Below are 27,952 nucleotides of genomic sequence, written 5' to 3' on the forward strand. Positions count from 1 at the left end.
GACATATTCTGAAAATGATGATATAGATAGAGAAATATAGGGCAAGCCATAGTTCCTTTTCCTTTCACTTTTTCCTTACTTATCAGTAAGCCAAAGGTAAAGTATTGGTAGAACTTGTGTGTATCAAGAAGTGAAATAAAAACAGTTGAGTTAGTATTGTGCAATGTTTCCACTGTTTTAGTAAGAACAAAATCTGTATGCATGCTTGAGCTGTGAAATACACATTGTGCAAGTGCACTGATTTCCATATGAGTCCAAAGCTCTTATATTTGTCCTTAAACCTGGCATTGAACAATATAAGAATTAAATTCATGCTATTAATATAAAAGTTTTATTTTTCTTTGCTTAAAATGACATTAAATATAAATAAAAAAAACATGATGACAAGACCAAAGACAGAATGCAGAAGAAAGGAGATAAGCCTTATATTTTAGAACCATTAATGGCACTTTTTTGCTGCATCTTGAATAAGGGGCCCTACATTTTCATTTTGCACTAGTCCTTGCAAATTATGTAGCCAGCTCTGACTTTCCCTGTCAGACTTCCTCTCTCCAAAGTTCTACCAAGCCACCTTATACAGGAAGTCTTATCCCATACCCCCCACTATTCCTGGTCTATCTTGGCCTCCTTGCCAACTCTCACACAACAATTTATATTTATAGCTTTCTCACCCTTAAATTAGAGTTGATTTAAAATATATCGTCTCTCCTAACAGCCTATCTTTTCCTAATGGACAGGGCAGACTTTGCATTCTTATCTGGCTGGCCAGAATCACTGGAACCTTCACAGCAAAATCAAATTCCAGGAATTAACAATAAGTAGATAGAATCAGCATCTTCAGGGTTGGGTCATTCGGCTGCACAGCCAGCTTGGGAAGTAGTTATTGAATGAATGAAAGAATGCCAGTGGTTCTTGTCCCCAGAATGGTATTTCCTCAAGTCCCAACACTTTTTGGTAAAATTTGGCTCATCCCTCATGGACTGTTTAAAGTGCTACCTCCAATGAAATCTTCCCTGATTTTTACCCTCGGCTCTCACCCACATCTGTAATTCCCTGACCTCAATTCTCTTATTGTATATTAAATGTCTTTGACAATGAGCAAATTCTAACTTGAATTTTCCTTCTCTGATTGTACTCCAGTAACAATGAGTTGCACAGGAGACTGGGGACTTGGGTGAAGCAGACACTTACCTCTGGTCCAAAATTTAAGGGATGTAAAAAACTCAGTAATCAAGAGGCATAATATTTTAATGCAATATTTTAAAAATGAAAATTAATGCAAAAATTATCCATGATGAACAAAATATCAACATTGTAAACAAAGACAAGATCCAACCCAGTACTTTACCAATTGGCCTCACTCACTTCAGCCTAATCCCAGCCCTATCAGAACCCGTGTTTTCTTCATCTTACCCCAGGAGTTATTGAATGAATGAATATATGAATGAATTGCTTCCTAGAATTGAGTCAGGAGGATAAAACTGATAAGACTGGTAATGAGGACGGCTTTGGAGGGATGTAAGCGTACATCATCAAAACAATCTTGGTGCTCCCTCTCGGGTTGGCTGGATTGAGTCTCAAGTTTGTGTCTGGACCTCATGAAATTCTTTACTAGGGTCTCTGATAGTACAACCAGAAAAATAAATGCCATGCTGTGTTCATAACCCTTCTTAACAGTCCTGCAGCCTGTAAGACTGTCCTCAAAGGGCCAATTCAAGTGGGATCCTAGTACTTCATGTTGTTTTAATAACACTGTATTAAAATTGCTCTTTCCCATTGTTATATGATATTGTTATAATGAGTCTCATGGATTGTTTGAATAAGTTATTTATTTAATATTTTAATTTACTCCTTATTTCAGAGATTTCTAGGCAAAAGGAGATCAGAAAGACAAAGCCATCTGAACAAAGGGAAGCAACAATTTTTATTATACTTCATTCTCTGCATGATGTTTCCTTCATACAGGGCTCCAAGTTATACTCAGGAAGAGGAAAAAGTAAAAAGTCCCAGCAGGCTTTAGGGCCTAATCATCCATCTTGCGTTGGCAAGATTTGCACACACTCCCACCCACCCCAATTCCGTGTTCTCTTATTACAAAATTGTGCACGTGGGTCTCTAACCCCTGCAAAAACCGTTGTCAACTGTTGTGGCCTACCTGAGCAAAGTTTTTTCCTCATTGACCAGCTTTTTCACCTAGTTAGCCACCAGGGGGCCGCAAGTTTGTAACAAGTGGTGCCGACTCCACAGCTTTTCTCCAAACCAACCAAAACATCCCGGGCAGCTTTTGGAGCAAAGCCCGGGAACTCCACCGTAAGAGACAACTCTCCGGCTACGGAAACCTGCGAGTCCTACGGTACAGCCTCGTTACGAGTGATGAATAAAGCACTGATTTATCGCCAAGGACCGAGTGGAAATAGGGTCTGCGAAGTCTGAGGGGGAAAAGCCCCTCCCTCTCGCCAGGAAGTCTTGGAATCGCGACTTTCTCTTTTGTGGCGCGCTGAATCACTGTGCAGGGAAGAGCTTCCGAATTCTTGACTTTGGCAGTTGTTACTGCTGTAGGTAGGGGTGGTGGTTTCTCACCTCCTTCCTCGAACACTCAGAAGAAGCCAGTCGAAAACGCGCATGTCACACCGGCTAGAATTCTAGAAAACTCTATAATAAATTATTTATACATTGTCCAGACAGTTGAGGATATAAAGTGTCACAACTCTATTACATTGTGTGTTCTATGAACAAATGTATCTATTAATAATTATATCAGGATTATTTTAATATTACATGAAAAAACAATTGTGCTGTGGCGACGTAGTTTTGTTGCAACTATAGCTTCACGTCTACTACATTTTAGCTTTTTGGGTTCTCGGTCATTTTCCCAGTATCCAGCCCAGACCGCAGTTGTCTACATCTTTATTTTTCATACAACCTGAAACCCTGGCCTTCAGGACTTGAGATGCGGAGCGTTTCAGGAATCCTACATTTGCCCAGGGCAGGACGCTTCAAGAATAGGAATCATTTTTGTCTTCCGGGTTTTATTTGTACCTTTCTAAGGCAAAGACTCATTATTGGCGCTGCCCTTTTTGGAACCCGCGGAGTGCCTCAACATCGCACATACCTCTCCAGGGTATGCATAATGGGGGGAGGGTGTCTTTTTAAGTGAAAACTAGATATTTCTCCTTCTTATATCCCCAGGACGAGGGCGGCGGTAGCAGTGGGGGTGGCAGGGGTGGTAAGAGAATTGCCAAACGGCGGGCCGGCTGAAGGCCCCAGTGGGAGTCAGAGCGTCTGGTTCTGCCGGACAGGCGCCACAAGTGGTTTGGAGGCAGAAGGAGGTGCGCGGCGGCTTGGGTTGCGCGGGACTGGCCCAGGACGGAAAGGGCAGTTCTCTGGGGTGTCACCCTTTCCTGTCCTGCCTGCCACTTGCCCCCCACTCCTTCCTCTTCTCCAACTAGAGGAATGACGCCCAAACTTGAGATCTCGTGCGCCCGGCAGCCGGGTGGGTGGACGCGCAGCCACAGAACCCACGACAACGCTGTCACCTCTGAGAGGGCATGCTCGGTGGAGGGCACAGCCGGCGCTGGGAACTGGGGAGGCGCCCGCACCTGGGGAGGCAGGTGTGGCGGCGGCTGGCCCGGGGGTGGGGGGTACGAAGGAAGCGGAGTAGGGGTCGGCAAGCGTGGGATGGGGCGCGTGGCAGTGCGGTCCCGGAGGCAGACAGGAACCGCGGGTGCTGGACGAAGCGGGCCGGTCCGGCAGCTCCGGGAGGCGGCGGCGGCGGTGGTTACGGCTGCGGCGGGGCGTGCAGCCGGGAGGCCATTTCCTCGCTGCGCCCCTGGCGGAGCCGGGTTTGCTTGCTCTTGGCAGCCGCCGCCGCCGCCGCCGCCGCCGCGCGAGTCGGACCGCCGGGAGGGCCGGAGGGGAAATCAGGTCACCGGTTCGCAGATGCGGCGCTGAGCGGGCGCTCCGGTCCTGAGTAAGGCAGCGCCCGGGAAGCGGACTGGGGCGGGCCGGGAGCGCGGGGGGTTGCGGGGAGGCGGGGACTCGGGCGCCCGGGCCATACTCGCTTCCTACGCCAATAAAAGTGGAGTGACCGGGGAGGGCCGGCGCGGCCCTGGCTGCGGCCGCCTCTGTTCGACCGAGGAGTTGACATTTTGCAAGACTCGCGCGACGCCCCGTCGCCTGCGCTCCCCGGGACCCCGCCGCCGGGAGAAGGGGGCGGAGGAGGGTGGAGACTGCGGGGCTTGGCCAAGGAAGGCGCACATCCTCGGGCGGGCGGCCGTGACGCGGCGGGGATTAACTTTACATGAATAATGTGAGTGCGCTTGGAAAGGAGACCTTCTGCTCCCCCTGCTCGGGGCAAGCGCCCGCAGGCTGCCTTCCCCGGGCAGCGGCGCTCGACCCAGCCGGCTCGAGGGCACTGGTAATTTGGCGAGAAGACCGCGCGGAGGGAGGAGGAAGGAGGGCACAGACGACAGTTCCAAGTGTCCAGAAGGGTGGGCGGGATGGTGGCGGGGGTGTCGCAGGAACCAGGAGGGGTGCCGGCGGCGAAGCTTAGCGCGCGTGGGAGGCCATGGGAGGAGGGGTGTCAACCGTCTTATTACCTGTCTCCGCGGGGTTTCTGTGCCCCGAGTCTGGCAGGGGGTGCCCTCTCGTGCCCGGGCACGGCTGCAGCAGTCAGGGAGCCACAGCGTGGGCCGTGGTGGAGCAGGGTGGCTGTCCCCCGCCCCCCCCCCCCCCAATGCATCGGCTCTTTTCCCCAAACCCCAAGCCAGCTGTTGACAGGCTCCTTGTGAAATGGAGTTTGGCATTCTCGGCGCCGAACCCAGTGGAAGTTTCCATGATGAGGAAGTTGTGTGACACGGGGGTTCGGAAAAGGTTGGCAGACACGGGGTGGGGAGTGGGAGGGGGACGATTTAAAGGGACTGTGGGTCCGTCATTCCCGTTTTTTTTTTTTTTTTAACTCCCGGCCCGGAACTCTGAGGTTTGGAAAGGAGAAATATCCTGAGTGTTGGCGTGCGCTCTTGCCAGTGCCTGGCGACTGGGCTTCTCCCCGCCTCCTCAGGGAATCTGTGGCGATTTCGCTCCTCTCCTGGGTCGCGCTCCTTTGCTTTGCTTCTCTTGACGCAGCATCCTCTTCTGAGGCGGGTTGAGTTGGTTCTGGTAACAGGGGTTGTGCTGGTTATGCGTCCCCCACTCCTCGTGGAAGAACTAATTTGGGGTAGTTTTCATTCCTAGTGGATTTCGTCTTTCTTAGCTACCATTGACATTTTGGAGGAGGATTTCCCAAGGATCATTGTAGAAGATTATTAGTGCCAACTTTTAAGCCTCAAGATTTAATTGGGAGGTGGGGTGGGGACTGGAATGGGGTGAGTTTTGTATTTTTAATTTATTAGAAGTTAAATGTAGAATTGTCTCCAAATGGAACATTTTAAAGGAAAGAGCTAGAAACATAATTTGTAAAATCGATCAAACGAGAAGAGTTTACCTGAACAGCCAACTTCAAACACAATGTCCTCCATTCTCCACGCACGTTTAGAATTTATGAAGATTCAAACACTGTGCCTGATCAGTAAATACATTTGAAATAAATCATCTTTCGTAGTGTTTTATTGATTTTAGGTACTAGTGAGATTCAGTTTTAAAAACCGGTTTCCAAGTTCAAGAAAGTAAGCTTCCTGGACACAGGACCTCAGCATCAGAGCACAGCAGTTCTTATAGTAAATGGATTAGGTAATATAGACCTGTTGGAAAATATCTTTACATTATTTGGCCTTGTTTTAGTTTAGTATGCTTATTAATAGAGTAATAACATATAGTTTGCGCTGCATTTCAAAAAAAATAAAAATTGCGTTTTGCACTGCATTTCAAAAGAATAAAAATTGCATTTTAGTCAAATGTTTCATGATTCATTCTGAACATTCTTAGTGACTGATCTGCTCCCTTATTCACTTCTGCTTGCCTCTCTTATTATTCCAGCAAAGACAGGGATTAGGAAACATGAACAGAAATGGTGTTTCAATGGCAAGTATTGTGAACCATGGATTTTTTAGGAAAATGTAATGCCGTGGATTTTTCAGGAAAGTGTCATGCTAAGTGTTTTTATTGGTGAACAGAAACTCAGTAGTAAGTGGCTTCTTTGGGGTATTACATGTGAAGGCATTGGCGAATTAAACAACTAGTTATTAGTTGTGATTGTTCAACAGACTGTTAAAATCTCATTTTAAATGAATTTCAAAGGTTTACTACATTTTGTAAATGGGACCACCAGCTAGTAAATACAATTTGGTTTTACACGAGTGAAAGTAAATGACACTGACTATAGCCACGGAACTATTTTTTTTTAATGAAGCTGCTTGCTGACATTATAGTGCAAAGAGATCATTTTATTGACACTGAAATATTGTTATATACAATAACCTATATTATAAGAGTAATAAATACTTCATTTCTCCCCTTTTGCTTCTTTGTAGTACATTCTGATATAATTAGAGATGAATTAAGATGACTTGTTTTTTTTAATCTAGCATCTTTGGGAAGAGGTGATTTCTTAAAACTATCTTTAGAACAGAGAAAGTTCGAGATTCATTTCCTTCCTAAGGGCTTTTGTAGTTGTTTGAAGCATGGGGTGTACAGAGCTACAAATGTGACTGTACATTCTTTTTTTAGTAAGCTCATCTTTTTTTGATGAAAGTCAATGAAGGTACTCATGCTTTTTTTTTTTTTAGCTCCTTCTCATTCTATTATAAGATTGTGTTACCTTCTTAGAAAGCCCTTCCTTGACCGCCCAAGCAATGGCAGTCACCTATTCCCTTTTAGAACCCTCAAAGTTTTTATTTTCCTTCCTTTTCTTCAAGCTGTTTATACCTGAAATCTGAATTCTTCATTTCACTGTTTACCTATTGATTATGTGTGTCTCATGTCTAGAGTGTGGACTCCGTGAAAGCAGGAGCCTTGCCTCCATCGCTTACTTTTGAATCTTAACTGTCTAGAATAGTATTTGGTGCCGAATAGCTACTGAGTAAATATTTGTTGAATAAATGAATGGTTGTACCCAAACATTGTGTTCCCCTTAATACCTGTCTAAGCCCTCTGATTGGGTGCCAAATGGGTATGCCAAGAGTTTTTCCAATGTGTGTGTCTCCCATGAGTATATGGTACTTTGTTCATTTTTATCTCTTTGTTTTGTTTTTTGAAACAAAAGCTGCACCAGCCCCCATCCGCCTCCAATTTGATATAGTCAATGCAGGGAGATTTTGCTGTCCTCTTGGAGGCATTTGCTTTGAGTACCTGGAAATCCTCAGCAACAGAGTTTGTCTTACAAGTTTCCTTGATTCCTTAAAGATACTGACCTTCAGCTCCCTGGGTTCCAGCAGAATTTTTATGAGTTCCAGAGGCATTGTCAGTGCTAAGAGTAAAATTCCAGGGCACAGACATCACCGGGTGATAGCAATGCCTTCTCACTCAGCAGGTTCTGACAGTGCCTCTTGCCCTGGCAACCCTGCAGATCGAGGGTGGTGTGATATAACTGGGACTCCAAAAAGTGGTGATGGGAGGAGGGCCGAAATGAAACTGTCAAGATCTAATACAAGATATGAAATAATTCTTTGTAATACATTTGGAAATGTCCTCATAGTTACCTTATGTTGTAAGTTAAGTCAGTCAGCCTCTTCACTTTTGTACTTTTTCATAAACAGATTCTGAAATAGGTGATTGTGGGATATTGCATTAGCTGAATTTTCAAGTGATCAGGGTGGAAAATACCCAGGGGGTCATCTTCAAATTAGTTATTCATGGAAAATTTTGTGAATTGGGAGAAAAATACATTTGATATTTATGGTAACAATTTTTTGTTTATAGAGTATGGATTTTAAAAAATGTATCTGTGTAAATGCATAGTAAATATCCCACAAGACAGTAACATTGATAAAACTGGGAGAAGAACAAAGATCAAGATTGTGTAGAGAAGGAAAATAAGCTAAAATCCTAAGTGCATACTGCTTTTGAGTATTTAATTTAGTTGTGAGCATCTTAGCAGTCAAGTTAATAGAAAAGATAGGAACTGGGGATGTCAGGTATTCATTGAAGTTGTAAGGATAGATCAGATAACATGTAAGTACTTATTAGGTGCTTGGAAAATAAGATATTCTCAATGTTTTTATTATAATAAAATTTCTCTAGGATTAAATTGAAAGATATGTTCTACAGATTCTCATCAGAAATACCAAATTGCATAATGGACACTACTTGAACTTCAATTCTACAGAAAATTAAGTAATGTTCTTTATATGGTCATGTCTTTTACCAACCCTCAAAGGGGGAAAAATGCATGAAGCTTAAAGATGTAAAGTAATCTGATGTGAGTTTATCTTTGCAGACTGAGCTCCCATGCTCCAGCCATGGAGAGTCTGGTGATTATCTTCAATGCAGAAATAGAGCTCAGAATAACCTAGGGGAATGAATGGTTAACATGTTCTTCGGACTACCTTTCTCAGATATCCACTGTCTCAGCTAGCTTTTGCCCAGAGCAATCTGAGAGGCCAGGGCAGCCAGGAACTTGAAAATGACCCTATGGCCCTAGACTTCTCTGAACAGACAGCCTTGATGTTTTGTGCTTTCCTTTGTCTACCTCTTATCATCCTGCAGGGCTGTTTACTTGTTTCTATTTCTGCCTCCCATGCTACATTGTGATGAAGGGCTGCAGATTTATTCATCTTTGAATCCCTAGCATCCCTAGAAGAGGTTTTGGCACAAAGTCTCAGAGAAAACACTTGTTTGATGAATGAATGGGAGGGAAACAAAGGGTGGTGGCTCTCTTTCACTTCTGGTGGTGCTATTAAGTGCTGTCTTCTGACTTAATATGGCCCAAATTGAATGTTTACATGGTTTCATCGTAGGTCCATATCGGTTTTGCTAGGAGGGCTTACTTTAGTTTCCAAGCTTGTTGAGTAGTAGATGGCAAGTTAACTCCTTGATTCATTTAAAGACATTTTGATTCTTTCATTTGATTGCTCATTCTGCTACAAATATTTGTGTATCTTGTGTGTGTTTGGCCCTGCTGGTCATTTTGTAGCCCAACATGCAGCCCAGTGGCCTGTGAGACAATATACATATGTTAAATAAATGGGATTCTGAGATGATCTCCATTCTGATGGGACTGATACGTCTATTGGGGTTCCTCATACTAGATGAAATAAACTTACTTTATTTTAGAGGAGATTATCTTTTTGTGGTTTCTGTTGCCCACAGGTATTAGTGTAAATTTCAGTGTGATTCATCCAGGATTCTTTTGGTATCTAACTATTGTGTGGTTGACTATTTGTAGACCAATGACTTTGTAATTAATAATGTTTACTCTTGACTTTAAATTTCCAAAGTTGCTAGTCAATTATGGCATTTAAGCAAGTGGGGGAAAAAAGTTTCCAAATCACAGAGTCACAGGTAATGTACTTCCAGATCTTCCTCTCAGGCATCTAGCCAGAGTTCAGTACTAATGTTGTTTGGTCCATACTGTCCTCATTTTAAGGGACTTTGGAGACTTTATGTACTGGCAGCTCTATTTGTGCAGTACTATTTTTATTGAGTGAGAAACTGAGCTCCACTGTGAGCTTAAGATTCTTTTCCAAATAGCAAGTCGGGAAATCCTAGAATTAGGACCCAGGAGCCTTGTCCGGAGAGCATATTGCAGTCCTTTCATCCTGACATTCAGACACTCTAACGAGATAACTCCCTGGGAGATGTTTCTGTTGAAATTGGATGTGTTGTATAGTAGTAATCATCTCTCCTGCCTTAGATGCACTTAATTTCTCCAGTATATGGATCTGCCCTTAACAAGCCAGAATACCTACATTTGAGGCTCTCCTCAGATAATATAACCTTGAACTGTATGCTGGACAATGCTCATCAAAAATAAAATATTATTCAGTGGTAGAATGTTCGCCTTTCATGTGGAAGAGACCTGGGTTTCATTCTGGACCATGTACCCGAAAAAATAAAAAAAAAGAGGAAATGCTATTTATGGAGGAGTGTTTGAATGATAGGAAACAGACAAATTCATGGTCCAACTTCTTACTGTGAAGAAGCTTCAGGCCTTCATACCTGAGCTCTGTTTCATCTTCCTGATTTGGATGTTTTATTCTAATTTTTATTTTCTCTAATCCTGCTATTAAAAATGTATTCATGTTTTACTCTTCATCATATATGTATGTATTTATCATTCACGAACTAGGAGAGGATTGATCTATACGAAGTTGCTCATTTGATTTCTCAGCTCTGAAAGAGGGTCTTCAGGTGTTGTGACTTCTCTTCTATGATAAGTAATTTAGAAATTTATTCATAAATTCATAATGATGGGTGATACACTGATTGAAGCATAGGCATGGACAAAGGAATAAAAATTGACAGCAGGCATTTATTCTTTATTTGAGAAATACACTACTTGACTTCTCTGGCAGCTTAAGAGTATTTGTGATAAGGAAAAACTTAAAAAATACTTGTAATTTGTGTGTGTGTGTGTGTGTGTGTGTGTGTGTGTGTGTGCGTATGTGTGGCCTAATGTATGATTATGACATTTGGGAACCTATTGAGCATTCTGGGTTTTGTGACATATGTCCACTGGTTCTGAAGATGGTTCAGATATTCCTTTTCCCCCTCTATTATGTGTTTCTATGTGGACTCTTTTCTCCCAGATTTCAGTAAACACAGAATAGGTAACCAAAAAAAAAAGGCTGATGCTAACAATCATGACATTCCTGGGGCTTGGTCATCTTTTTCGTATTTCTCTCCCACATGCATATATATCTCACCAATCTGCATGTCTGTACGTGCAGAATCTGTCTCTGTGACAAGTTTGTATCATGTTCTCATGTATAGAGTGAAAAAGGCAGAGACAAGCTGGGCTTCCTATGCCCAGTTTTGAAATTACAGTGAGAAATGCCATAGTAACGCTGCTGTCTCAAACCACAAATCCAGTCATCATTTTCAGTACGTCTGAGTCCCTTCTCTGTGTACCTGAACATGTTTGCAAATCCTGGTCTTGTTCTACAATTCTTTATTTTACTTTTTGGTCAATGATATTTGGAAAATCCTGAGTTTAGCAACTTAATTCAAGAGTTTCCAGACACTATTTTTGTGCTAGTGTGTATTTTGAATCTCTAAGAAGGGTAACAGCACATAGTAAAACTTGATTTAACCACCATATTCTTTGATTTTTTTTTTTTTTTTGTCTGTATGGAGAATCTCAGGTGGCTAAAGTTCAGTGGAAGCAGTTGTAAGGAGCCATGTTTCAAGTTATTACACTTAAAAAAAATCAGGCTCCTTCGTTTTTACCTCTAACTGTATTTCAAAATAAGTTATAACTCAGAGGAGCAGAATACAGCCCCAAAGGGGAACCTTTTGTTTTTTCACAAAAGATTCTAGCAGTTTTTATATAACACTGGTAATATTGCTGTTAAAGTGTTTTGAAATGATATTAAAAACCATGCTGCATTTCTTTTACTTTGAAAGTATTTATAATCATAAAATAGATCCTTAACTTTTTTCTGATATTTAATTATATTAACTACATAAGCCAGAAACTGGTTTATTTTTGCTATTTGGGCTGTTTACTTTATGGATTTCACCTAAGCTTTTCACTTCCAACTGGCCTAGAATAATAAATTTAATCTGAATTGTAGCTACAAAGGAGGAAGTATAAGGTTGTATTTATTTGCATTATTTTATTTTTAATTAAAAAAATGAAATTAGCGGACCCTTACACAGAAAATCTTTGTAAAAGCACTTTAAATTATGACCATTGTGGATGATGAAGAATCAATTTATTCTGTAGTATGAGAGTTTTAAGGGATTTGTGAAATGTCTTGTCCCCTGGAAAACCTCGTAAAAAATAAAAATCCCAGGCATTTGGCTTAATTTGATCTCATGCTCTGTAGGTTCATAAGCAAATTATTGCTGAGGAGAAGGCATGCTCTGAAATTTACTCTGTATGCATTCATTTACTGTTTATTAAGAATGCACAGATTTATTTTTGTTGAAGTTGCTACACAAACCCAGTTTTGTAGTAGGTTAACCTATTCTTTTTCTTCAGGAATTTGTTCATTTATCCATCTGTCCATCTGTCCGTCCATCCATCCATCCTTCCGTCCATCCGTCTATTCATTATATTTGCATTGGGCATTTGTTCAGTGCCAGGTACTGTGCTAGGTGCCAACATACCATGGAAAACATTTCAAAGTCCTCACTGTAGAGATAAACAATATCTCGTGGATGATCCAAAGGAAATATTTAGGACAAAGCAGTTTTTCTCTATCTCAGCACTCTTGACATGTTAGGCTGGATAGTTCTTTGCCATGGGGAGTTATCTTGTACATGGGGGAATGTTTAGCAGCATCGCTAGTCTCTACCCACTAAAGACCAGTAGTAACCACCCCTTCCCCACATTGTGGCAACCCAAAATGTTGTCAGATGTTCCTGGGAGGCAGACTCACCACCATTGCAAACCACTGGTTATAGAGGTTACAGGGCTGTGGAGTGGGAACGTGGGGATCCATAGCCTGCCTTCACCTGGATTTGTTGCATGTTCTCAGATTCTGCATCTGTAATATTTGAAGATTAAATGAACAATGCATTGCTTGGCCCACATTTGTGTGCTCCTAAATATTAGTTATTAGTAGTTAGTGGTGGTAGTAGTATTAGTACTTTAGTGGGCAGTTACAGTCAGTAATGCTGGAGTAAGCACAAGGTAGAGTGGAAAACACATAGTGGGATGGAAGAGTTCTAGACAGAAAGAACACCATACGCAAAGGTATTGAGTGAGGGGAAAATAGAAAGAGTTGAGCAAATTTCAAGGATCCCAGTCTGGCTGATGTTCAAAGAGGGCATAAATGAGACTGTTGGAGCAGGTAGGGACCAGATGGCAAAGGGTTTTTCTGGTCACAGTAAGAAAGATGGACGTTAGCTTGAGATCATGAAGACACTGAAGAATGTTCAGCAAGATCCAATATTTATTTTAGATAAGTTCTTTTGAGATAGGTTTTGAGTTGGGGAGAGACTCAAACTGATGAAACTCTTAGAATAATCCACTGAGAAATGATGGTGACAGAAACTGAGTCAGTTACATCTTGCTGCTTTGGGGAACAGATTTCATTTTGTCCAAGATGTGACAATTTTTTCTAATATAATGCTAATAATGAATATTTTTAGCAAGCTAAGGTTATGTCTGGGGGAATTTCAAGTTTAATTTCAAAGCAGATTACATGATAAATTCTCTTTAAAACATCTTCAAATGACGTTTAATTTGAAATAAAATGGCTTAATTTAAACACCATCACAGCCTATTATAGTTGAACGTAAGGGTTTCTGTATATCAAGACCTACAGTTTCCATGTCTAACAGAAACATATGTCCACGCAACTATATTGAAATAGTATTGATATTGTTGGGTTGAAATACAGTACTTAATGTTAAGTGTTGAATTTTCTAATTGAAGAGAATTTTATTTCTTTAATGACCAAAAGTAGGTATGGCAAGAGGATATAAATGAACGGATGAATGAAAGAGTGGCATTATGGAAATACCACCTAAATAAGAATTAAAATATTTTTGACAAATCTCTTGAATCACCAGAGCTTTAATTTCTTTAGTCATAAAAGGATAAGACTAGTTAAATTAGATAATCTCAATTCTATCCTTATCCCAGGGGTTGGCTAATTTTTTTTCTCTAACAGGCCATGTATTAAATATTTTCAGCTCTTCAACAGAGACTGTTGAAACTACTCAACTCTGCCATTGTAGTGTAAAAGCAGCCATAGGCAATATGTAAACAAATGGACATGATTGTGTTCCAGTAAAACTTTACTTAAAAAACAAATGGTGGGCTGTTGTTTGCTGATCCCTGCTTAGCCCAGCACTGTCCAATAGAAATATAATGCAACCCACAGATGCAATTTAAAATTTGCTAGAGCCCCATTAAAAATAAGTAAAAAGTAACCCATAATATTAATTTCAATAATATTATTTTATTTTACCCAATATATTTAAAATGTTAAATATTTAATAATATAAAATATTGATATATTTTGTATTCTTTTTCTGTACTAAATCTTCCATATTCGGTGTGTATTTTACACTCACAGCACATCTCAGGATTATCCACATACTAAGTGTTCAATAGCCATTTGTAGCAGTGGCTTTTATAATTAGCCTTAAAAGTCGATTGTTCTGTTAGAGCCCATGCACAAATAAATCACATGCATTGAGAACCTTTTTTTGTTGTTGTTGTTTAGGGAGACACTATCTGTAGTTAAAAACAAAATTAAAATGCACAATGGCTCAAATAAAATAATTTATTTTTTGCTGTGAAGCTGAAAATAACTGTTCCTAATTGATTGGTGGCTCCATTCTACAGGGGTCCAGATTCCTTTTGTCTTTGGTGTCTTCGTTTTTTGCACATGGCTTCCAAGGTCATATGCTCTTTGCATCTGACCACGAAAAGGGAATGAGAGTGGAGAAGCACACATGCTTCTTAACCATTTGGCTTGAAGTGACACAAATCATTTCTGCTCACATTGCACTTGTGAAACATAATCATGAGTCCCCACCTAAATGGAGGGGGGTGGAAAATAAAGTCCCTGACTGGTCATCTACTTTCCAGAGGACTCTCTCTAGTGTGGAAAGGGGAGAAAGAATTATTTGTTGGACAGTTAGCCATCTTTGCTACACTGTGCTACTGTGTTTTCTTTATTCTTATGTGGCTTCTATCACTATATCACTGCCTTGTTACTCTGGCATTGGCAAGTGATGGAAACATCTTTATAGCAATGAGGTAGCTGAGCTCTGTTTTATGCTGTAGTGCCACCCTCCTATCTGACCTAATTCTGTTTCCCCACTTCCTTCTCATTCTATGGGATCATCTATAATCTTGCTAAACCTGGTTCTTCCTCTCAGTGTTTGTCATATGGATTTCTGTGTGTGTCATAATATGCATGTAATACTGTAAGCTTGCTGATCAATCCTTGTATCATTATTAGCACATCATTAATATGCTGACTTTTTATAAAGAACTAAAGTTTAGTATCAGGGAACAGAGGCCAGGGCTGATTCTTGACATGTTGACAGAGTTATTGGAGCCATTTTCTTGGAATAATTTTACAGAGCTCTAGACTGTTCAAATAAATGACTCATAACATAATATCTTGACTAAAAATACCAATTTTTTCTAGTATTTGTCCTTCCCCAAATTGTTTACTATAAGGAAGGTTTCTCTCTCTTTTTTTTTTTTAGTCAAAAAGGATGTTTGCTGGTTTTCTTCCCAAATTAGAAATGTGCTTTATCAGTTAGTTAGTAAGCCAGGTCTAGAGAAATACCTCACACGAAGGAAACATAAAAGGAGCATGAATGATAAAGGTAAGGTAAATGAAAAGAGCAAAGAAGGCTTTCCTTCCAACTATGCATACTTTCCTTCTTTTTTTCTTTTTTTTCACATGGACAGGCACCAGGAATTGAACCCTGGTCTCCGGCTTGGCAAGCAAGAACTCTGCCTGCTGAGCCACCGAGGCCCACCCTAACTATGCATATTTTACTTTTCTGAAATTCTTACTGTTTAATTATCATAACATGTCTTATTCTAAGAAGTGAAACAGACATAAAGGGCACAAGCATTTTGGTTTATTAAGATATAAGACTAATCAGTGATAAGCATCATGCTGAGGATGTAAAATAAAACACAAATAATTATATACTTTCATATTAGCCTGGGTAAGGCTATCTTCTGTTTCTAAGTCTGTTTTTTTTGTAAAATATTTTACAATATTTTGAAAATTAAAATTCACAATGTTAAGAAGTTAATCCTGATAATGCCCTTCCAGGCACAGTATCTAGCTAATTATCAAGAAAAGAAACAAGGCTCTTAACCCCCAGTTTGCTTCTGGCTTTCTCTTTGGGGAATCAGGGGTTCGGGGTAACCCACGCTGTATGGAATCCAGTGATAACCACCTGTCATCACAGAGTAGGGTGGAGAGAAGCCCCTTCCCTACTGGCATGGTGTATTGTGAGGAGGATGGAATCTGGGGGTCCTACATCCTGAGTTGGTTGGGAGCAAGAGCATTAGAGAGTACAGGAGTGTGGTGCTAGAATGGCAGATTTCCATATAGGCATTGAAAGGCAGACAGGTTGGATGCCTGACTATCCTGCCTCCTAACTGTGGAATCCCTGGCAAGTTACAAAACCTCCTTGAACTTCAGCCACCCCATCTGTGTAATGGAGATAATGTTGTACTTACTTCACAGCATTATGAAGATTAAATGAAATAATGGTCATGAACCGCTTAGCTAGTATGTGGTGCCTAAAGAGTGCTTAAGCATTAAACACAAATTTACCATCATTTTATTATTACAAAAGTTGTAAAATGCATTATGTTAAGTACATAACATAAGGTATGGGGTGTTAGTGTCCAAAAGACAAGAAATCAGAAGGACCCACAAGTTAGTAAAATCAATTTACTTATTTTGTGTCATTAGTTATTCTTTATTTAGTTTTAAATTATTGTTATGTGTATTGGGAGTACTCTCTATTTTATAAATAGCCTAGCATTTTCAGCCTCAGAGAGGTGTTCCATGCTCAGTTGTCAAAGTTGGTGTACCATGAGTATTTGCAGAAAATAAGAATAATAGATGTTCAACTTCCTAATTAGGATTTCAGCATCTTGAACACAACTTTGGTTCTTCCACTGGTATTGAATCAGATGCTTAAGCCAATTACCTTACTTCCTGTTTTCAAAGCAGCTATTCCCCTCGCTTGTTCTTTATGCTTTTATACTTTCCATGCTGAATGATATTTTTCGCTGCTTCTTTCCCTCAGTCAAGCTTCCCAACATTCTTTGTTTCAAAAGTTCCAGAAATCTTGCCCAATTACAATTGAGATAAAAATTCTCCCTGGTTCTGCCCTGCTGAAACATGCCACTTCAATTATGTTTCCCACACTCGTTTGTCCATAGGAAATATTATATGTTTTGACTTGCTGCGTGCATTTCTTCACTGTTCAGTGTCCAAAACTTGTATTTGTCAATGAGATGAATACTTTGGTGCTAGATTTTAAGTTCCATGAGGGCCGGGGCTGTGTGTTAAACAAGTTGAATATAATCTAGAAGGCAAGCCCATCAGGTGGGTGCTGAGTAATGTTTCCCTGCTGTTTTGACCAGCCACACGTAAGCAGTTTTCAAGTAATTAGAGTGAATCTAATTTTAAAATGAGGAACCGTGTGTCCTTGAATGACCCAGAATATACACTCACAAGGCCCTGCTGTCCTGCGTTATAAATAAGGGAATAGGTTGTTCTACAAAAAAGGTTTGCCGTTCTTTTTCCTTATGGAAAAAAAAAAAAGCCATCCACATATAAGAACAAAGTAAGAAGATCTCATCTCCTGAAGGAAGTTGACAAGGAATCAGGGCCCCAAAGTTGAATGTTCTCTGCAAAGGTGAAACCCGGTGGAAATCCAGACTCCAAGAAGAGTGGCTTCTGAAGGTTTGCAAAGAAACTCCCTTAAGAATAGCTGGCTCTTAATAGACCCCAAGCTTGACCTGATTCCTCGACTTAGATAAAATAAAGGATTAATTCCTTAGGTGATGGGTTCATGGTTCTGCAACGACATCATTCAGAGACTCAGGCTTTTCTACATTTCCTTTTTGCCAGTGAGCACCTTGGGCCAAAGAGTTGTCACAGCTTCCTCAATTCCTAACTTTTTTGTGGACTTTTTATTTCTCTGTCAAGGTTTTCAACGTTTGAGGATTACCATTGCATGGAAGATGAGTGATTTAAGATTGCCTTGAGCGGGTTTACAACATGTTTCTCTTTTCTGTCTAGCAGTGTTTTGAAGTAACTGTTTTATTTTTGCTGTTTTGTGGTTTTACATCCCCACTGGTAATGCATTAAAGTTTGATTTGAACTATGACAGTCGTTGCTCTTCATCTTTGCCTCGTCCCAGCATGATAGTAAGACCCTTTTCTAGGAGTCAAGTGTTGTTCTTTATTAGCAGAAGTTTTGCTTTAGGGGCATTTGAAATGAATAGGAATTAGGTTTGTATTCTCCAAACCATTTGATCCTTGCCATCCTTGAGCAAACAATGTGTTTTTGCTTATTCTCTTAATGGGAGAGAGAGAGGAATGTGCCTGAAGTTGCATTTCTGCTGGTCTGAAAGAAGTGGGACCAAAGCCTGCTGTTCAGAGGAACCTCTGATGATTCTGTGCCCAGAACCTCAAAGATGGCAAAACTGGCCCATCTGTAGTGATCTTTGGATCCTTCCTGAGGGTGGGCTACTGTGAACTCAGAGAGTTGTTACATCCAGGGACTTGAGGATCAAGTGGCTTTCCAAATATTCCTTTGAAATGTTTGTCTTGTTAGTTTGGGTTTCCCAGAAGTGGAATCTGAGGTGAAAATTCAAGTACAAGTTATTCTTTTGGGAGATGAAGAAGACACCAGAAAGGGACTGAGGAAGGGATGTAGTGAAGGGATAGTGGTCAGTGAAGGCACCTACTCCTGTGAGCAACTGAGCTTGGGCACACTGGGGAGCTCTGGGAGACGATGTGGAGCACATGCCTCTTCTTATCCCACCTGATGGCAAGGGACCTGGGTATTTATTCCCCAGAACCTTTCAGGCATTGGTTGAGGTCTGCCTCCAGAAGTGGTTGATGATTCCCAGGCATTTCTGGGCTTCCTCTTGGACAGCGAAGAGCAAGCCTCCAGGCAAAAGAATGCAGGTATCGGCAGTTGAAGGACAAGCTGGTGGGCACTGAAATGGTGTCCAAAGGGGTATGCTCAGGGCACTGGCAGCATCTGTTACTCTCTATTCTGTTTTATTATTGGTAAATAGCCATGCAGTACAACATACAACTCCCTTTCCACCTGAGAATCCCTGGCCTCCTTTGGACTTTTGCTTGGATCTCTTGAGGGCCAGAATGTCCTCAGGTGGTGCAGTGGAGCTGACCTCATCAGCCCATCCCCTCCTCCACCCTGGAATCTCTGCTGTGGTCTCTATCTCTCTTATGTCTCTCTCTGCCAGGTCTCTCTGTGGCATCTGGCATCTCTCTCCTTCCCTCTTTCCCTCTCCTACTCCTCTTCTTCTCTCTTTCCTCTCTTTTCTCCCCATCTGCATTGTGTACAACTGTAAATTACAAAATGCCTCTTTTCATTTCTGCCTCCTTTTTTAAAGGCTCTTGCTCAACTCAATAAAGCAATACTGTAATGGGAAATCAGCTAATAAAATAATATATTTTTAAGAAATTATGCTCATCCATTCATGCTTTTATCATATGTTTATCAAGCACTCGATATGTGCCAGGTTCATGCTTGGCAGACAGCACACTCCCTGTCCCTCCAGATGTGTATACACGTGAGTGTAAAATGACAGCCTCATGGAATGCAAGAATATTTCTCTGTTATCTATACCTGTATCTCCTACATTCTGGAGGCTGAAAGTACAGAAACCCAGTATGTACCAGAAACAGTTGCAATCACTGACCCAATATTTTCTAAATTGGAGATTCTGAACATATAGTTTAGATTTATGAAATCGTGCTCTGCATTATGAGATTTACTTCGGTCACATTCAGAAGTATTTTAGGAGTCCAGTCCTCCCTGACAAGTGAGTTTCACGGTTTAACAGGTTCCTTAAATGAAATGTTAATAAATATCTCACACAGTTGTCTGTTGGCATCCTCTTTTGGTGGTTTTAAATAACCTGTTCCTGCTTTGCCTTATCTAGCGGTTGTCCACATTTTTAGGTAATACACTGCAAAGCTGCTTTCAAGAGATCTGAAACAGGGTTGTGTTACCTATTCTTTTGTGGCTGGGAGTAGGTTATGGAGAAGGAAAATTGGGTAAAAGATCACAGAAGAAGGATTATGGAGAGACTGATGTCACTGGGAGGTCCATGGAAGGATGTTTGTTGCAGTCTTTTGCCACATTGTGCCGTAGGGATCCAGTGGAAACCCTTGGAGGGTTCTTGGCCGTAGGGTAGAGGGGATTAGGCCCGTGGTTTAGGCAGCAGTAGCTGTTAGGTGGTGGCGTGGTCCACACAGTAACTGCTGTTCCTCCTGGGCTCCTCAGACTGACTTCTCCACACCCACTTCTCAGCCCCCAGCACCCCATCTTCTGGGAGCTAATTAGAAATGCAGTATCCAGCCCCCACCCCACCCCAGACCTGTTAAACCAGAATCTGTGTTCTAACAAGATCCCTAGGTGATTTTTATGCCCATTGAAGTCTGAGAAGCACGTTGGGTCTACTACTTTTTTCAATTTTATCAAGTAGAAATATGCAGAATCCGAAAGCCTTAAAGAGTCAATGTGGTAATCTTTTTGTACATCGAGGAGCCCCATTTGTGTATTGTTTTTCAAATGTGGTTATCAATGCATGAGTGGGTTCTGAAATCAACATATTGAGTCACAATCAACCAAATTTTAAGTGAAAAAAGGCTAGAATAGAATAGGATCAGAGTATATCATGTTTTGTTTTTTTTTGGATTTAGAAGGAGCAGTCCACTTTTATTTAGTAAATGGAGTACAAAGACACCGCTTATCCCATCCTCCCTCAGCCAACCCCGTGATTCAGTTGTATTTACCTGATAGAGGCCAAGGGAAACTAAATGGCCTTTGGGACAGGGTTTGTCTTGTGTTGAGCGTGGCTACAGTGAGGGAGCTTGTGGAGTGTTGCCGAATCTGGAGGATTCCTTCCGTCCCTCCCTTCAACACAACCTGCTCTTAAAACTGGTCTCTGATTTTCAGTCTGTGAATTCGTGTACCCCTGGCCCAATCTTTGCATTCATTCCTCCTACAGCATGCATTTTCGGAGTCCAGATGGATGAGGAAATCACTTACAAATTTTGTGTCAATAGAAAGTTCAAAGCATCAGCAGACTTTTTGAAAGACACACTTGACAATTGAATGTGCTTCAATTTTTGAAAGTTGGATTTCATTTCACAACTTGCTGTATACACATTTATAGAATTATAAGAAGCCTTTTTGGATTCATAAAGCATCTTTTTTAATAGACCCATTATTTAATGATTAAATAATATCTACGTTCAAAGTCCAGTCTTCACTTTACAGATAGATAGAAAACAAAGACTCAGAAAACTAATTTGTCCATGGTCAGTTAGGAGTAAATCTAAGTTTTTTAGCTCCTAATTTATCAATTTATATGCTAAATTACACTGCCTCATTAGCCCTCTGGGAACATAATCCTGGAACCCTGTATAAGCCAGATAGGTTCAAAATTACATTTTCACACAGAGAAATTAATTGGATAATTTATCAAGAGTGAACGTAACATTAGAATATTCTGCACAGCTGACCAAGAACTTTCAAATAAATCCACTATAAAAAAATACCCCCTTTCCAGGCAAAATAAATAAGATTAAAATTCAGCGTAACAGATTTACGAACATTTAAAACTAGCTTAAAGTTTTACTACATTCCAATTACAACACAAATGTCATAACTTTCCCAAAAGAGTTTAAGACAACTTGATTAAAGCTATCCAATCGGCTTTACAGTGAGATTTTTCAAGAGAAAGCAAAAATCTAAACAAGTCTCATTACGTTTGTATACCACGTTTTTGAAACATTTGTTTCAGCCAAAAAAAATTTGTGTAAACCTACACATGCACACACACGCATAGACACACGTACACCTTTATATGTATCTCTGGGGCTGCAATATAAAACAGAATCCTGACTTGGATTACAATTTTTAAAAAAATTGAGACCCATTGACGTACAGACCCTAATGTATCTCTTTTTATATATTAATTACGGTTTCAGTGTTTTAAAGATCATATGCATGCATTTGATTCTTACCTGAGATAAAAGAGTATATTTTCTAACTGAGATCCCTGAATAAGATGTCTAAATAGCATGTTAGCATGAATATTTAAATTACCTCTAACAATAATTTTACTTTTTCATTCAGTTTCAGAAAACAGTGCTCTGAGACAATATCTTAAAAATCCTGAAAAAGATACCTTTAAGGAAAAAACTCATCTTAAATCAAGGGAAAAAAAAATCCTGTAGGCTGCCCAAGAAACGTGCATTAACTTGAAGGGAGTAACTTTGAACCCCAAAGAAATCCCCCACCTTATGGATGGTACGGGGTATCCCAAATGTCCTGATGCAGTTTTGAGCTTTAATAATTTCAGAAGCATAAATACCACAAACTTTAAAAATTTTTTTTATTTATTTAGCTTTGTGGCTTTTGAAAGCTAAGGTTTACATTTTGAGTTACTGTTCAATATTTGTCATTCCCAACCAGAAGGACTAAAATTTAAAAAATTACAGTTAAAATTGTATTATTAAAAATTCACAAAACTGAATGAGTGTAGAAGAAACTTTTTTAATGGAACTTTCAAACGACATTCTTTTGTTAAGTTTGTAACATTACAAACTTCTGAACTTATTAAACACCCAGTAGAAGGAAGAAAATCTCTCTTCCAGCACCAGTCTGACAGAAGATGAGACCAGGAGGAAACTTAGCGAGTCAGGTTTCACCACATGTGGGAAAGAACTAATCTGGGGTAAAACCGAGGTGCTTTGTGAAGGAGGGTGCTAATGCCAGGATGAGACACAGCTCCAGGGAAGTGCTTTCGCCTTTGCTGGCAGTATCTGTGCCAGACAAGGAGCTGTCTTTGACCCAGAAGTGGCTGTTGGGAGAACCGAAGAGTTCATTCTAAGCTTCCTGCCAGTTCCTTCTAGGCCCTTTCCGAACTCCCCCTTGACCTGTGGGGCCTCAGATTTTGAAAAATGATTGTTTGCTAGAGCATTCCCTTAGAAAGATGCAAGTGAGTTATTTAAAACAATATTTTATTAAACATGAATTCAAATATGCTTTTTACTGTAAATGTGTCTTCTTTATTTTCCCCTATAATTAGTAATCAATTATATAGAATCTTTGCTCTGTTAAAAATTTGAAAAGTGATGGTATCCATATTTTTTTAAGACTGCTGTGGGTTTGAGAGAATTAAAAAAAATTTTTTTACATGATATGAATGGTAATTACCATTCCCCCTCAGGGGTCAGTGTTATGGTATTTTTTTTTTCTTTATCCCATTTCTGTCTTCCAAAGCAAATCAGTAATAGTGCCATCTTTTGCTAGGAGCCAATCCTTTGAGAATGGATATGTGTATAGTCACAGTGTCATGAATTTTCGTACCCCGTGCCTAAAAAAACAGTCCTTAAAAACATATCTTAAGGTTCTCTAGACACACACACATACACACACACACACAAGCATTTGAATTGTATCATTTGAATTTCAATATATTGAATTCATATAATATTAAATATTTCCTATGAATTCAATATATTGATATTCAAATTATACAATTTAGGAAATATTTAAATTAGGAAATCTGATTGAGAAAGAATATTGGAAAGGTGGCATGATGTCATCAAAGGTAGCATCTATGACATCTTGCATTTATTTATTTCTAGATGGAATAAATTACAGCTCTTCAATATTGTGGTTTGATTTCCACTTTTCTCATAGTTTTTATTTTACCAAATAAAATATTAATTTGAGTCATATCAACTTGTAGTTATTTATATTTGTTATAAAGCCATTTTAACAATTTTTTTCTTGTTTGAAAGAGAAATCCTCACTGTCTATTCTGGGCTCTCACTTCTTGTTGCATGGTGGATAGAGCTGTATAAAGTAGCTCTGTTGCCCTCAAGCCTAATGAGAACATGACAAAAGTTGAGACCCATGCCAAATAGAACATTTTGATTTTAGAACATTAGCTGTAGGAAACCATATATTAGTGAAGTGGATTTCTTTGTGATATAGACGTTATTCTTTCAGTTATAAGAAGTGCAGTTCATTGTATTAAGTCATTCTGTATACTTATTGTGTTGGATGGATTTCGTATATACTTTTCAAATTAATAAGAAAAGTTGATGTTTCAACATGTACCAATCTAAGTCCACACAGTTGAGTAAACTGTGCCCATCTTTAAATGTTTGAGACTTGAATTTAAACCTATACCTCTAGTTTCACAGCTAGCTCTATGTCACATGCATGATCTCCACCAGCTTACTGATCCACCAATAAATCAGGAATTTTTTTATGAAGATCAAAGCCATAATCTTGGCTGAAAAGATTATGCATTTGAATTATTGTAGCTTTTTTTCCCCTTTGCATATGAAATTTAAACCAAAATAGTTGCTATTAATCCCGCAAATTTCAATAGATCTATATCCTAAAGCCTATTCTGGCAAATAATTTTGTACCAATTCCAGTGGGTTTTGGTGGCTGTTAAGATTGAAATGTTTGAGAAGAATTTTAAAGCCAAATCTCTGGACTTAGCATGTAAGAGTGTTGTGATTGGCTAGTGATATCTGCTGCTGAAGAGGAATGGAGCAATAGTCCGAATGTCATGTATTTTCTTCCCTTGTGCCTCAGCCTAAAGGGGACTAAATCTGTAAGAATGTTTCTTTGGGCCCCTCATTATGCCATTTTCTTTATTACAAATTATCAAGTATTTGGCTGAATTAATACTGAAATTTATATTCAGCTAGAGAAGAATTTATGATGGGGTTTCAAATGCTTTTCAAGAAAGTTTTAAAAAATAATGCCAAAACTGGGTGAGATACAGCAGATAGCATGTCAAATGTCCCTATGACACAGATGTTCTATAAAATAAACTTTGAAAGTGTTGGCATTTTTTTAATGGCGATACTGTGGCTTTCGGAGTGAAGAGGGAGGTGTCAAATAATGTAAATAGATGCATTAAGATGAAGTATTGTTCCTTGATTATGCCTTTGACTTGAACTGCTTTGTGCTTTTGAAGAGAGACTATGCTTGTTCTACAGACTTGTCCATTTTCTATTCAATGATAAATCAGAAAATTAATTTGTAAATCAAGGGGAGTATGTAAGGATGTTTCCTGATTGGCAAATTTAGTGTAATATCACACATAAAGCATACCATGAACTTTTTTATTGTCACTTTTGGTTTTCTGAGTCCTGAGATGCTATACGTAGAGAGGCAACATTAAAAATATTTGAGAAATTGAAATGTCAGAATAGGTGCACTTTTTCAAGAATGTGCTAAGTTCTCAAAATAAAATTGAAGGCAGTATTTACTATTATACTTTAAAGTGGTAAAATTATATTTATTTGTGTAATTTATCATTTTGACTTCAGGGTCTGCTTTATTTTTTAGTTCTAATACTCATCTTTTCTGCAGCTTGGATCAGCCTCTTGACATAGGGAGCAAGAAGGGAAAAGAGTGCGTGTTAGAAAATAAAGTAGATGGGGTATCACAGACAAGCTCTTGCTTGGTCTAATGAGTAGGAAAGAAATTGGCAAAGAGGGCATGAGAGTGCAAACCTATAGTTTGAAAGTAGGCAGGGCCTATGTTTCTTGATTTGTTAAGAAGAACTGAGGCTTCTGTCAATCAATTTGATTGGACTCCCTTGACATCTGCCTGTGAGAAGGCTTATGATATGTTCCCTTCCATTATTATTCAACTGTCTGCCAAACTTGAAGGCTTGTAATTGCTTACATTACATCAAATGACTATAAGGTCTTCAGAAATTGAGGATGTGAAGAAAGAAATCTTTTGTACAGTTGGTTTGGTGCTCAGACCTTAGAGAGATGAATCACCTGCAACAAATCCAGGATTTGACTTTGCCAAGCCTGGCAGAGAGAACAGTAAAAGACAATTGACTTTGTGTTCAAGCCCCTTGCATAGTTGACTTTCCTTTTTAGGAGCTGTTAGTCTCCAGGATAAAATGAGTTAACTTCAGATGTGTCTGCATATGTTAGGGGATTCTTGTAGAAGAGACTGAGTGCTACATCTCTATAGATGCTTCAAGATGCTACCATTTAGATAGCTGAGGTCTGAGTTGTTTTGACTATCAATAATTGATAATTGAAGAGTGGGTTAATAGGGTCTCAAAGAGCCTGTAAACATCATCTTTATTTGTGCTGTAATATACAGCCACTGTAGTATTAATATAACATAGCAGGCAAAATGTGAACCTTGGTGGTATTGGTGTCCCCCAAAACTAGCTAATATGACCTTGAAAAAAAATTACTTAACTTCTCTGAGTTTCAATTTCCAGTTCTATAAAAATGAGAGTAATTTTGCCTAACACTTAAGACTAAGGTGAAGAGTAAGAATAACTGGAAAATAAATTGTTAGTGTAAAATTAAAAGTAACTGGTCTTAGCAGAGTTATACTTTGAGTCTGATGATTTTAAAGGTCTGCATGATTGGGGGAGGAGGAGGAGGAGAAGGAGGAGAAAGGAAGGAGCAAAGGGAAATTTAAGAATATTCATAGATTCTCTTCTCATAAGGATTTTGTTTTCATTTTATCCATGGTTTTCAAGTAAAGCAAGTCTCTCGGGGTGTCGTCTTGGACAAGAGAAATAGACTGATAATGGTTAGGTAAACTCACAAGTTGAAAATCATATGCATGGAATGTTTTCATGAATTAGCATGGATTAGCATCTGGAGGGAGATGATCTGCCAAAGACTTCTAGCCTCTGCCCAAGTCCTTTCTCTGGCTATTGTGGATGATACCACTGAAGACATGGTTGATATATTTAACAAATGTTCAGGGCCACTAAGTTCAAGGAGAGAGCCAATATGCCCCCAAAACAATGAGTTTTTAAAGGCACCTTGAAAGGTAAGAATAGTGGGACAAATCAGGAATGCCTGAAGGAGGATGTTAAAATCCTACATTACATTAAATCTATGTTGGAAATGTGAATTCTAGGAGACCACCAGTCACCAGGTTAGCATGAGCTGATGAGCAGTGTGGGTGCCTTAACCCTACTATGGCCTTAAGTTCCATTTAAACAGTGGTTGTCAATTGTTAGGTGCATAAGAATCACTGGTTAGGATCGTATACATCGGAGCTAGATAAACCTGAATTTGACTGATAGTTCTGCTACTCATATATATTTAAGAAACACACCTGTGGTGCTTAATAAGTACTGGACACTGTCCAAATACTTTATACATATTAATTCATTTAATCCTCCTAACAAACTTATAAAGTGGGTTCAGAGTGGTTGAGCAACTTTTCCAAGGCCACATAGGTAGCAAATATGGAACTAGATTCAAATCCAAGCTGTCACTTGGAGTCCATGTTCTTAAATACTATTTAACGTTTGCTGGCTGTATGATGTTAATAACACCCCCAACTTCCTGGTGATTCAGTCCCTTCATCTTAAAATAGGGACGATCTTTTTTTCCATAGGGTTATTTGAAGAATCAAAGAGATGGCATTTGTTAAGCTCCTAGGCTGTGTCTGTTGTGCAGACTTGTGTGAAACCCAACAGAATTAGGGACAGTGGGTACAGTTAGCATGGGTGTGTGGCTTGGGGTTAATAGGACCTAACTGTTAATTCTGAGGTCCAAGAACAGGCTCAAGGCCTCAGCTGTGGTTGTGATTCTTGGTCTCCAAGGGTCCCTCCATAAGGACAGTCCTGAATAGAATCCACACCTTGTAGAGAAGGCTGGACGACCTCCTATTCTCACTTAGGAATTCTCGACTATGTAAAACGTTGACTTCATTCATCTGAAGTGTCACTCTTCATCAGCTTATTCAGTTGTTTCCACTTTGCTTACTTGAAGATTCATGCAGATTCTAAAAGATTCTGCCTGTCCCAGTTAAGGCAGGTATAAAAATAGATTACCCAAACTCTTTTCCATCCTTTGCTCATACTTGCTCTTTACCCAGCATTGACATCAGTTCATAATTTGTTGCCCTTCAACATTTTCCCCTAAATAAGTTTATAAAATGTACTCTGATTTCCAGTAGCCAGCTCTTGCCTGTTTCCTTACGCTTCAGTTTTCCTTAGGAACAATGTATTTTGACTTTTGCATGTATCCGACACCATCATGCTTTTAAAGAAATAGTAATCATTTTCCGCGATATTTCATTATACACCTACCTAAGAAGTAGGT

At 39.7% G+C, this 27,952-nt stretch overlaps 1 protein-coding gene across 18 annotated transcripts in view; it reads left to right on the plus strand.

Moving 5' to 3' along the window:
• Positions 1-3,030: 3,030 nt before the first annotated feature.
• The window catches only part of THRB (thyroid hormone receptor beta), a 439,676-nt gene continuing 414,754 nt past the window's right edge, over positions 3,031-27,952 (plus strand). For 6 of the 18 annotated variants that reach the window (XM_077130005.1, XM_077129984.1, XM_077129995.1 and 3 more), the window contains exon 1: positions 4,316-4,417. The gene's annotated coding sequence lies outside the window, so the exon portion shown is untranslated. Of the gene's footprint in view, positions 3,122-3,870; positions 3,971-4,083; positions 4,418-27,952 lie in introns of those variants that run through there. The other 12 variants (XM_077129983.1, XM_077129990.1, XM_077130003.1 and 9 more) reach the window with 8 other exon arrangements.

Source organism: Tamandua tetradactyla, chromosome 15 (assembly GCF_023851605.1).
Source record: "Tamandua tetradactyla isolate mTamTet1 chromosome 15, mTamTet1.pri, whole genome shotgun sequence".
In the NCBI taxonomy this organism is placed as follows: domain Eukaryota; kingdom Metazoa; phylum Chordata; class Mammalia; order Pilosa; family Myrmecophagidae; genus Tamandua; species Tamandua tetradactyla.